This window comes from Porites lutea, chromosome 5, assembly GCF_958299795.1.
Source record: "Porites lutea chromosome 5, jaPorLute2.1, whole genome shotgun sequence".
Classification (NCBI taxonomy): domain Eukaryota; kingdom Metazoa; phylum Cnidaria; class Anthozoa; order Scleractinia; family Poritidae; genus Porites; species Porites lutea.
The window spans coordinates 30,298,602-30,308,133 of record NC_133205.1 but is presented as its reverse complement, the minus strand read 5'-3'; the positions used below and the strand labels follow the sequence as shown (position 1 = coordinate 30,308,133).

At 35.8% G+C, this 9,532-nt stretch overlaps 1 long non-coding RNA gene across 1 annotated transcript; it reads right to left on the bottom strand.

Moving 5' to 3' along the window:
- Positions 1-663: 663 nt before the first annotated feature.
- LOC140936902 (uncharacterized) lies at positions 664-7,538 on the bottom strand. Its single transcript, XR_012165418.1, has 2 exons — positions 6,164-7,538; positions 664-1,653 (listed from the first exon to the last, which is right to left on the bottom strand). It is a non-coding gene; the product is annotated as an uncharacterized lncRNA (long non-coding RNA).
- Positions 7,539-9,532: the final 1,994 nt, after the last annotated feature.

The following is a 9,532-nucleotide window of genomic DNA, read 5'->3' as shown; positions in this document are numbered from 1 at the left end:
TCCAGGCAACTGAAGATCGGGCGAGTGTTACTGATTTCAAATATAGCGCCAGTTGGCACCAGCGATACAAGTAGCTGAAGAACACGAGGCACAACCGGTCTGAGGGACAACGAAACTGTGCTACGCACACCGAACGGACTAGCATACACGCCAGTGTAACTGAAAACATAAAAAAATTAATGGTCGATCGGATGTAAAATTCGATGTTACCAATAAGCAATGGCATTTCATTAGCATAAACGACCGCAACGTGTATGAATTCCCGCAATCAACAAGACGATCATGTGCACGAACATGACTGTGGACATCAATACAGCACCGAGAGTAAGCGGTGAGCCATCGGGCAATAATCTAGTACTTATCTCAAAGAAGAGGTGATGCTCGGTAGGTAAGACCCAAGAAGAGCGAAAGAGACTGATAAATCGCAAGCATCCTGCATCTAAATCCGGTCGCCATCAAAAATGTTTCTGACTGTCTTGTAATGCGAGGAAGGAGGCCTTGTGCCTCGCTTCTGTGACCTACATGACCCGTGACATAAATGACACTTTCGTGACAAATCACCCGGATGACAGGAAACCCTCCTTTGCTGGTAGCTGGAGAAATACAATAATGATCAGTCACATTAAGCATAAAACCATTTATTTCTTTTAGAAATAAATCTCATTTCAAATTGCCTATCTTTATTTTTACATTTCAAATCCCATGAAAATCGCTAGGTATGCTACATTGTTGTAACTGCAAAAGCTGCAAATACGAATCGCATTCTTTAAGTTTAGTCCCGCAAAGAGTGATATTACAAGGTTTTAAAAAACAAAACACACTGATACTCTAAAACTGAATTTTCTAAATATAACATGATTTATTTCTATGTTAGCATCTTTGTCATTACATTAAAAATTAAAAAAAACCGAAAATTCTTCCAACACGTAAAGTTTAAATAAGAAGATACAGTGTACATAAACTTTTCAAATGGGTTAAAACAGTCTTCTCAAAATATCCAAAAAAATCATCTTAACTTAGTATTATACCAAATTAAGATGATTTATAGTTTAAAATAATTATTAGCATTTACATGTAAGGTACAGGGTGTACAAGAAAACTGATGAAGTTAAATTTTGATAAAAAGCAGCAACTCTAACACACAAATTAATGTAAAGGTGGGTCAAAATGGTCTCTTCCAAAATGAAAATATTTAGTATAATTTAGCATAATTCAAATTAAAAGCTTAAACAATTTTAGATAAGAAATAAAAAGACTGAATGCCTAATACATGTATAACATTGATGGTTTCTTGATTTAGCCCTTTCACTCCCAGAAGTGTTTACAGTCAAATTTAACAACAAAATCCAAATAACAAATCATTTTGATAAACTGATGATGTAAAAGTTAGATGCACAAGGCTGTCACTAAGATTGCAAGTTGCAGGGTTTAAGTGAAATTAGTGAGCGGGACATTGAAAATGTGGAAAGTTTTGTTTCCTCTCAAAACAGCCAAGTATTGGGCTCAAAGTAGCCGATTTAAAGTCTGGTTTATGGCCCTCTAGTGACAGCCCTGGAACCACTTTACAAGACTAAGGCTTGTAATTAACATGTATTAATCCTGTTTGCTTTGAGAGGACTTTCTGTCACCAACATCCCATACCAGGCTGATCTGCTGAATAAATAGAAAGCAAGTATTATTTGAGTAAACTACACAGATTATTTGTAGGCTAGTGATAATACACTTAATCGCGCACTAAAGGCACAAGTCCATGTACAGTAAGGGGGTGTTTACATGAGAAAACTCACACCGGCGCGAGTCTCATACCGGGATGACTTTTTGATTTTGTATCGGGTTTACATTATGACTGAGTCATTTGATATCTCGTTATTTGAAGGTACACTTCATGTTGACAAAATACAAGTGTGATTCAAAATCGCAAACATTACGCGTGCGCTACCCATTCCAGTCTATGTCTTATAACACAGGCACAGTGCCTTACTAGTCGGGGAGACTGAAGCATATATATATATGTTAAATTTATTAACAATGGTTTATTATATTATTAGAGTTCAATGTTTTACAATGTATATCTTTTTTTATTTTAATGTATGCATTTTTATAAAAGTATCATCCATTAATATCGTTGTAAAGTGCTATGAAAAACCACTGGATGTACATTATTATTATTATTAGAGAGTAAGCAGTGCGCAAAGAAAGTAGTGTCCGATAGCCCGGGGCTAGTGGATTTTGCTATCGAGCTAGTGAATTTTGAACTTAACTTGCCCGATGGGCAAGTGAAGTTTTTTTGAGGAATTCAAATTAAAGAAGAACTGTGAAATCAATTCTGCTCATCAAAACGGTTTGGGGGCTAGTTGAAATGACATTTGGGCTAGTATATGCTAGCTTCAGCTTGCCCGAATGGCAAGCTTTAAAAATCACCTTCTTTGCACCCTAGTAAGAGAGAAATTTTCCTATCCATTTGCCCTTCACACAAGCAATACATTAAATTTGGTTGTCCGAAACCTAGAGTTCTTGTCCAAAAAGTTTAGCTTGCAATGGGCATTTAATGTTTTTAATCACATTATTTAATCACATTATTACCCTTGTATATTATTTTTGAATTAAACCTATAACAGAGCTTGTAAAAAAGCAAATGGATGAAACGACTGGCAGTGGAATGGCAAAGTTAAATGGAATATTTAAGGCAACTGTTTCTTATCTTTATTTTTCTAATTAAAAATGTGCTTGTCCCACGGACAAGTCCTATCAAAGGTTTACATGTTCGAACTAAATTTCTACCTGTCCCGGACTAAAGTTCCAAATCAATAAACATTCCTAGCCTTCTCATGAGCTCCACCAAAGACTTTCAGGGAAAATATAGAAACATATAAGTACCTTATTCCCAAAAGTTTCAAATTTTCCTGAAACTTTACCTAATATATTTTTTTCCTTTTTAATACGAAACGTTGAAGTTTCCTAGTTAATGTAACAGGAGTGAAGCCACTTTGCTATTTAAAGCCCTTATCCTCAATCTTGAAAACAATGCCTCCTAATAATAATGTACAGTGTACCATGTAAATAAAGCAGCCTATTTTTTTTCCTTGCCACCAGGGACATTTCACAAGAGAGACAGTTGTATTTGCAGATTAATAATGGTGTATGTAGGCAAGAGAATCCAAAACAGCTATGACTGCTATGACTCTCTTTGAGAGTCTTATCTTTCACAACTTGTTTCTTTAAATTTTATTTCCCTTTAAACCTAGATTTACTGACAATACAACTATGGTGCAAATAGAACAATTTCTGGTTTCTAACATGACTGTGTGCTTTGCTTCCCAAAAAGTAAGGCATTCAATTTCCTGACAGTATGTGCTGCACTGTATCCTCTCAAGAACCACAATATAATTTCATAGGAGCAGTGCACAATGAAGATTAAAATTAATGGTAATATATGAAATGAATCATACTTTGAACTGCAGATGAAGGTATGAAACTGTGAAGATGTTAACAACTATGTTGGCACTTACATGAAAATACATTCTAATTCAATCATGGTCTGCATTAGCTATGCATTGAAAGACTCATGAAAATGTCTATTCATTCTCTGTTCATTTAATTTAAAACCCACGTAATTTAAAATCAAAAATAAACTTTTGTACCTGCTTCAAAAAATACATGCATGCTGTTAAATTATTCACCACTTATGACGCTATGACTGCCCGGGGAATTGGGAAGCTTGGGTTTGTTATTGACTGACGCATGAAAATATAGAACCAGCCCTTGTAGAAATTAAGTATACTTTAAGTATACTTCAAGTATACTTTATATGTACTTCTCAGAAAAAAAGTACATTTGAAGTATACCTCGTTTGTACTTCCAGAAAAAAAGTATAAATGAAGTATATTTGGCAAATGTACTTCATTTATACTTCAAATACTTAAGTATACTTTAAGTATACTTCTTCAAACTTCAGTGCTTGTGAAAAATAGTTTCGCAAAGAAAAGTGTACTTTAAGTATACTTTGAAACTGAAAGACACATTCTGATCTGAGGATCTAAGAAGGTTTGTCCGGATCTTGAAATCACTACAAGACAAAAGTATACTAACAGTATGTTTTAAGTATAATTTAACTTCAAAATACTATTCAGATCAAATCAGTTTTCTTCTATTAAGGACACAGTTGAGATCATGTAAAGATTTCTTCCGAGTGGTGAAGTATATAACAGGTTTCTAGATACACAGGGCACACATTAGCTGTTCAGTCGACTTCCTTCGTAAGAAGATCATCCGCCGATCCCTGGGCGAAATGGCAAAGTCGCACAGTTTCATTCTGGTCATTTCTTTAACGTCTTTCGTGGAATTTTTGTAAGGCCCGTGTCGTTTTACCTCCTTTTTTACGAGGACCTTAAGAAATAGAACGAGAACTCGAAGCAAAACCATTGCTCATCGTCGGACATCTTTACGTTCGAGGAAAGAAATGCATATATGAAGGTGTTGAATTACCGCTGACTTCCAGTACCGTCGCAAAATATACGGGATCTTGTGGATTTCCTAATACGGTCATGTATGAATCATTTACAGCATACCTAACTTCCATATATGGTTTTGGCGGGCGATACAGTTTCGAAGGAACGTTCGTTGAGCTTTGCAGAGAGTGTCTTCAAGATATTTATACGCTTGGAATATTGCCTTTAATTTATCTTCACAATTCGAGCACAATATGAGTGGAACTTGAAAAGAAAACAAAAGAAGTACACCATGACTGAATTTTGACGATACAAGTAAGTTTTGGGGTGAAAAATGTATCGGTTCCAGTCGTTTCAATATATATCGATTCTTCTTTGCAAATGACACACGAGTTGAGCCTTAAGGTTTACAAAGTAAAAGCTTGTTTACTTCGCCTAATGTGCAGTGTAAATTCAAAATATAAAACCCAAGTCTTGTTTTCGTTAGATCGCATTTCGTTCCAGTTTTTGTACGTAATAGGTAGACATATTTCTTTAATAAGGTAATGGCACAATTTACTTTGTGGCCAAAGAGTACAGATCTAATCATTCTTGTCTATTAAACATTTACTAAAATTAAGAAGAATATTGTGTGATGGTTCTAAGCAATAATTATTAAGTACAAGTGAGTTAAAGAAAGTTCAGAAAGAAACCTGTTAATATACATGCACCTTCCTTGAAATGTTCTCATTGCCAATGAAAATTTTACTAAAATCAAGAAGAATAATATATTATGGTAATCAAATGCAGTGAGTTCCTTTGATAAGAATAGAAAATGTATATTTTTATGTTGTGGAAACCTATTCCAACAAGATTTGCTATATATTTTTTTATGTTTTCTTAGTACATTTGTATTGCTTTTTTTGTTATATCAATAAATGATTTTACAATATAATTGATCCCAGTCTGACGTGTCTCAGTGATTGATAAACATATTGCATTGAGTATACTTTAAGTATATTTTAAGTATACTTGAAGTATACTTCCCATTAAGTATACTTCAAGTATACTTTCATTTAAGTATACTTTAAGTATACTTTTTAGGTGTCGAAAAGTTGTGTACTTAAAGTATACTTCTGGTAAGTATACTTAAAGTATACTTTAAGTACAAATGAAGTATACTTTTTAAAGTGTTTATCACCTATATAAAGTATACTTTAAATGTACTGAATTTCTACAAGGGAGACTACGTAGATTATCTTTGCCTACTTGCAAATTCAACACTTGTTAACACTTTTCTATTCTGTTTATTAGTTCTTCTATAGTCTGTGAAAATTTTCATAAGAATGTTTGTATCACATTACATGTAAGCTTACTTTATACAGATGTCCTTTCTTAATTCCATTATTTTCTTTTAGTAATTCCCAGTACCAGTGACCAAACTCCTATTTTCCAGTACAAAACAAGGAAATTTTACTCCTTCAGACCCCCAAAGTCCTTACATGATTTTCCATTATCATCTTCAACGTCATGGTCTCGTTGCTTGCTTAGTATTGAAAGGTTATGCCAAATAAATACACATGTTTAGTTATAATTTACTTTAAACGGTTAATGCTGGTTTCATTGCTCACTGAAATGTTAGTTACTGAGTACTTGAGACAGTCATTCGAACTCGTCATAAACAAGTTGGAATTAAGCTTAAAAAGTTAGAGAAAAGGCGAGCCAGGACAACTTACCTTGCCTTACTATCTGCTCTTTTCAGCGAGATCTTGAGTATCGAAAAGCCTTAGTAATACGTGTAATACAGTCTTGGTCTGTGTTGTGAACATTCCAGTGTTAATGCTTGCGCTTCACACGATGTTTCTGTCTCCATTTCTGACTGAGTATCTCGTCCCGAAAGGGTTGCTGCACACTTGAGAAGTGATCGATTACTAAAGGCTGATAGTGCCTTTATAAATTGTAACAACCTTAAGATGTCCTGTGATGCTATCAAGACGCATAATATATGAACGATCTCCAACCTTTCAAAGAAGCAAGTTTGAAACCGTTGGACACTTTCAAAATGGACGCCAAATCAACGAACCTGATTGAGCATGTGCAAAGGAACAAGCCCGCTGACCAGGTGTCCCTTCACTCTATTGTTTCCAGGCCCCTTTCTTTTAACGAATTGTCCGTCCCGAAACCTGAAGTCCGCGGACTTAAAATAAGGAAGCGATAAAGGAGGTTCAACAATGAAGCCAGTACTCCGTTGAATGTAAAATGGTCACAGTAATTTGTGAATGCGTTCTTTCTCTTTAAGTAATGCGATCTTTCTTTAACTGAAAACTCGCCGTTTTTGCGAGGCGATATTTTTTCTTTATTTTCCAATTATTTCAATTTGATCAAATTACAGTTGAAACTCTCTACAACGGCCACCTTAGGGACATCGAAGAAAGTGGCCATGGTAGAGAGGTTGAAAGAAGAGTAAATGTATGTCATGTATGGACCGTCCGCCGAAAAAAAACAAAAAAAACAAAAATGGCCCGTGTAGAGAGGTGACCGTTAAGGAAGAAACACCTTGTACTGAGTGAAATCAATGAGGCAATACTACTGAGTATTGAAGGCTATTGTGTTTGCCGCGACAGATAAGCCGTTTTTCGAAAATTGCCGCACAGTCGCAAGCTATATCTTTGCATGAACTTTGCCAGCAGAATTTTCTTTTCAGCGTCATTTTTAAGCGTGTACGAAGTCGTTCGCACCACCAAAAAAAATTTGCGTGGTTGGCTTGTTTACATCGCACACCAACATCGAACACCAAATGAGTGATCAAAAAAACTATGCGAACTAGTATCAGGACACAAACGACTTACTAAAAACAGTGCCGGGAATAAATTCCTGTTAGGAAGCTAGCATTTTATGACAACCTTACTAAACCTTTACTTGTAGCGTAAATGAGCGTAAAGCTGTTACAACAACTTTATGCTAGCTTTACGAAACCTTTAAGAGCCGAGCGCGTAAATTTACCTTTACAAACCTTTACGCGCCGTGGAAAGTTTGCGTAAAGTTGGATGACCAACTTTACGCAGGTTTACGCAAACTTTAATTTTGCGTAAATCTCCATTTTCATGCTGTGATAGGACTTAAATAGGGCAAGCACGCGCGCTATGTTACATACTGATTGTATACGGTTTTTATCAACATTTATTCGACTTCTGATAGCCTCTATCAACTTTCCGTTTACATAGATGGAGATAAAATCTGCAACGAAGTTTTTTTTGTGCATCTGGCTGTGCCTGTTTACGTCGATCTTGTGGTCCCCGGTCAAGTGTGCTCTACATTGCCGCTGGCTAAAGAAATGTGTTTGTCGTCCGTTTGGTAGAAAAGTTATCGTTACATGCAAGGGAATAAAGCAAATACCAAGAGGGTTGCCACTCACTACTTCAATGCTGTAAGGGTTATTGTTATTATTATTATTATTATTATTATTATTATTATTACGAGTGATTGATACCGGTAAATTTAGTAAATTACTATTTCACACTATATAAAGCTTCGAGTTTAAACCTTAAAATAATTTCACCAAAAAGGGTTGGTTTTTTTCGTCTTTCTTCGGTGAAAAATCATGTCAAAGAGAAATACAATGAACTATTACAGCTAATTCGAATTCTTAAGTCGCGGCACAAGCAGATTCATAAAATGGATTTACAAAGAGAGGTACGAGTTGCTTTTACTGAAAAGAAAACAGCAACTTAATAACAGCCTGCAAGCCACTAAGCTGAAACTTATGTTATGTTAGGCCCCTTTCAAACGTTGAATTTCTTATGAGTGCCGAACAGTCGATGAAAGTAATTAAATACGGCAGTTGATTCAGACGTCGGATATGATGGTGCCGAATTTAACACCGTTTGTTGTAAATATACCCAGTCTCTAGAAAATTTTTTTTATCCAATATGGATAATGGTTTCTATAATTAATGCATTATATCCGGCACATGTGAAATGCGACTTCTAAATCAAATGTTAAACCTAAGTCGAAGTTTTGACTGTTTTTTAGCAGATTCGACAAAGTCGTATATAATTTGAAACTTTCGAATTTGGTTGATTCAGACGTCCCTTCTCAAAGCACTTTCCTCTCCAATCAAATAAGGCATATGTGAAAATCGACGATTGAGCTGGGTAATGATAAGGGACTATTCATTATCTATGCCAGGTGGTGGGCTGGCAAGAATAAGGGGTGGGCCACGTCAAGTTCAGGACAGTCAGAGGGGGGTCGTCAATAAATCTGCACACAAAGAGGGGGGCTACCTGATTTCTTATTTTTGTTTTATTTTCAAACAAATACTTTCCGAGTTCTCGAAACAAACGGTACATGGTTTGCATTAGCCTCCTAAGGGCTAACAGTTCATTACTGGCAATACTACGTCCAGAAGCATTCCTCGTTATTTTTGGCCCCTGAGGAGTTCCCACCACTGCAATGATCAGCAACAAGGTCAAGCTCACAGTCACGTATTTCGACAAAATTACCAGACAATACCTCTTGCTCTTTTATGGAGATGTTTGCGTCGATTTCTAAACTTGTTTGAAAGAAACATGAGCGATGATTCGTTGGAATTTACTGTTCTTTTTATCTTGCTTTTTAGTGAAAGTTTAAAATGAAATAAATCCTTTTTTTTTTACCTTTATCTTCTGTATTTCACCAGTGTGAAATAGAGTGTCCCAGTTAATCTACCTGGCTGTCTGACTTATATTCTGTAGAGGGTTGCCGGAGCTTCACACGCTGGGAAAAGAGGTGGTAAAAATCGGCCAAAAGATTGGCACAAACATTTTTGGAGTTCTTGGGGCTATAACTTCCTCTCCTTTAAAGGCATGACACTGAAATTAATACAGGCAACAATACTTAACTCCAGGAAAATTTTCGAATAGGCGTTTTGTTGGTAAAGAGTCACGTGACCCTCTAGTGGCCAATTAAAAAATCAAAACTCCCAAAGACTTCTCCTCCAAGAGAATTAAACCTGAAAGTGTGATACTTTGCAGAAGTATAGTGCACATAAAATTGAAGAACTTGTCCGATTTGAAATCTCAAATTTCATTTTTGTGACGTCTTAAGGTGGCTCGTCTGGATTTTTT